Here is a 3,826-nt window from a genome sequence, read left to right on the forward strand (position 1 = left end):
TAGAATAACTACATTTCTTACTCCAAGTTTTAGGGGTGCTGAGCTCCTTTTTAGGGGTGCTGAAGCACCCCTAAAAAGGGGCTAGCCTCGCCCTTGCTCATGAGTGCAATAAGCTTAAGAATGATGGCATAGCATACGTAGTGAGAAATAACATTTACACACAGCTTCAAACATATCAAGAAGATAATGTGATCACACACATAAAACTTTACATAGCAGCAGTTTAAAAAGAGTTCTGGAGATTAGCAGCAATTTTGGTAGTAGAATTGAATATTGTAGAAATGGGAAGTATGGCCGTAATATACATTAAAAAGAAAATGTAAACTAGCATCGATTTTAAATATTCTAATGTCCATTAAAGTACCTGAATGGGCAATAGAGCTTCTGTAATATTCATGTATGATCATTATGATCATGGATCAGTGTTACTGATTGGGGAGCCTTATCGCCTGAGGTAAAAAACTGTTTTTGAGTCTGGAAGTGCATGCTCCAATAGCGTAGATGGCAGCAGTGTGAACAGACCATAGCCTGGGAGGTTATGATCTTTGATGATGTTCCGTGCTTTCTGCACCATAACGCAGTGATTAAATGTATTTGATAAAATACAATTATTGCCTTTTTAATGGGGTGGAGGGGTATGAAAATCTGTTGGTTACAATGTCATGAACATCAGCCTATTAATTATAATTAATGACACCTGTTGAGATAAAAACGTTTAAAAAAACACTCCCATACAGAACATCTATTTTTCATATATATTTTTTTTAACATATTTGCCATACATTTCAGAATAACAAAAATGGGACAATAAATGTATTTAAGGAAATGCAATGCATATATTTATATTTATATAATGTCTCATATATATTATATTAATATATACTTATTTATATTTACAGTGGATATAATAAGTCTACACACCCCTGTTAAAATGCTAGGTTTTTGTGATGTAAATGAATGAGACAAAGATTGTCTCATTCTTTTACATCACAAGAACCTGGCCTTTTAACAGTGGTGTGTAGACTTTTTATATCCACTGTATATAATATATCACCAAATGCATATTAAATGTATATAATAATTTTGGAGATGCATTTGAAAATTTATTTGAAAATACATACCAAATATATTTTACAATACATTTGGTAAATATATTTTTGAATACATTTAAACACTTGGCAGGTCGCCGATGTTGTTTGGCCTCTAAGGCAAATATGCAAACTGGTACTCTAAACAGGAATATCTGTTTCAGAGGGGCAAGTTGTGGTCTTATCAAGGTTGCTACAATACGTTAGAATGTATTGGTGACTGAAAGATGAATTGCATTTTGTTCATGTATATTTATAAATATATATGTATATTTCAACATCTAAAAGTGATGTCATCAATACATCACTAATGATGAATCATTTTGAAAGTGTTGTTTGTATATTTACTGTGTGCTGCATTTGTTTAGAAAATCCGGTCATATTATTGGCTGTCATATAATATTGATTTCAGAAAAAAAATCTGGGTTACACCTAACGGACCCCACAGTCCTTTACAGGTCCAATATCCACTAAAACCTGAGGCCTCGAAGGGAATAACACCTGTGTCAAGCTGTAAAAGAGATATTGGTCTCAGTTTGTTTTCCTTGTTGAAATAATGGTAAAATAATTTTCAGTTCAGCTGTGAAGTGAAAAAATATACCAAGTCTTACTTGAATATCATTTTGGACTGAACATACATTTTTTTGAAATACATTTGGACAAAATGTAAATGTATTTATACATTTTGACATACCCATTTCGGAAATAAAATGTGTAATACATTTTGATACATGAAATGTAATTTGAATAAAGTTAAATATATGTATACTTTTTAAAATACATTTCAGAATAAAAGGTGAAATATATTTTCATACCAGAAACTTATTTTGAATAAAAATAAATGTATTCGACATATATTTTTGCAATGCAAAGGGCATGTAGAATGTATTTATTTTTTCTATGGGCTTTCCTAAATGGGAATCGAACCAGGGCCACAGCGATGAAAGCGCCAAAACCTAACCACTGGCCACGCCCCACCACGCGCCCGCGGCCCAGATGGGGATTCTTGAGCTAAAGTGCCGTAAGGCGTTTCCCATACATACTCTATGGTATCGCTAAACCCATAGACATAATAAAGAGTAGACGCCGCATCGACCGCTACTGTCTACTGGCGCTGACGAGCCGTGGGACCGCCATCTTGGACCGGTCAGCCACTCCACTCAATGTAATCTGTTTTGGCAGGTGAAACGAGCTGTCAGCGCATTTAATTAATCATACCTCAGTGAATACCTTACTGATTTTTACGCGGTTTTTTTTTGCTGCAAAGGTCATACATGTATCTATGATACAGGACACATGGTTCGGCATATTTTAATATTCATAGTTTTATATTCATCAAAACTGTGAACATAATCCCCAAAAAGGGAGAAAAACAGGAACATTTCCAGTTTGACTATCATTCTGATTGAAACACCTAATGTGTAAATAGTGGCAGTAAAGTCAGAAATATATATTTCTCTCTCTCTCATTTCACAGCCCCCATCCCAACATACACACATGGGTCCCAGTCTAAAATAGCAGGATGAAATTAAAAGTGACAGTTTTTATTTAAACTGCACATTTACTTTGTTGAAACTCCCTTGAAAAGTCTGCTAACTTAATTAATGTAGCAATTTTCAAAACACAGTTACAAGTGCTTTTCAGAACCCAGAGGGAAAGAGATCAGGGCTAAGACAGTCACAAACACAAGGACATAATGTAAAGATAAACTTCATTATACACAAGCTCACAAACCCAGTGTAAGGCAAAGGAGACCAACATTTGGATTCCTGGAGACACACACCATGAGGCTAGAGTTCATTCGCTTTAAAAAATACGTAATACTTGGGGAAAAAATATCAGAATACTGTTTCCTTGGTTGAATTCCAGCCCCCACTATAAGCTTGTCAAGAAAATGGCATCCTGAAAAAAATAAGAGCCCTAAATCGTTTCCTATTAATTATCGATGGTAGTCCTAAACCACTACGATGTAAAATATCTTTGGCCACACACTGATTTAGTTGCGCTGTTCCGACAAAACGGCTGTTACAGTTACAGCGTTTTAATGTTAACTCGCGGAATCAGATGACTACACGCAAACATAAGCGGGGTTATTGTACTGTAGCTTTCAGATCTAGCAATAACATTATAACCTCGTCTAGCAATTTAATTTACAGAAATAATTCACGTGCTGAAATTAGCTCGTAGAATGCAAGTTAGTAATGTAGATCAAAAATCTGTAGTCTACCGCAGAGACCTCGTGGCGCAACGGTAGCGCGTCTGACTCCAGATCAGAAGGTTGCGTGTTCAAATCACGTCGGGGTCAACTGTTTTTCTTTCAATTTCAGAAATAAGAAATTAGAACGTTGCATTTTTTTTATTGAACTTTGCATTAATATGCTCTAGTTGTCTAGTATACACAAGAAGGTATTCAAGGTGTTCCGGCACTCTTCAGAACGGTGTGGGGGCAGTACTGTAAGCAATTGCATTCGAATCAGACTGGCTTTAGGACCACACATGCATTTTGCGTCAATGTAGGTGCTGAAGAGGTCCAATAAGGTTTATCTGCAGAGGGAAGCTCTGTCCCTTGAAGATCCACCCATATAGAACACCCTCCCCCTCATCAAATTCGTTCTTCTGCAGCATGGAAGCTCCATCAAAGATGCTCGCTCTCTTCCAATTTGTTCCGTAGGCACTTATCTTTCCATTGGACTGCTTCCTTATTCTATGAGTCGCAGTAGCAGCTAAAATGACAGAGT

The 3,826-nt window shown here is 36.2% G+C and overlaps 1 non-coding gene across 1 annotated transcript; it reads left to right on the forward strand.

Annotated features, from left to right (window-relative positions):
* Positions 1-3,321: 3,321 nt before the first annotated feature.
* On the forward strand, positions 3,322-3,393 carry trnaw-cca. Its single transcript has one exon. It is a non-coding gene; the product is annotated as a tRNA-Trp (tRNA).
* Positions 3,394-3,826: the final 433 nt, after the last annotated feature.

Source organism: Esox lucius, chromosome 7 (genome assembly GCF_011004845.1).
Source record: "Esox lucius isolate fEsoLuc1 chromosome 7, fEsoLuc1.pri, whole genome shotgun sequence".
In the NCBI taxonomy this organism is placed as follows: domain Eukaryota; kingdom Metazoa; phylum Chordata; class Actinopteri; order Esociformes; family Esocidae; genus Esox; species Esox lucius.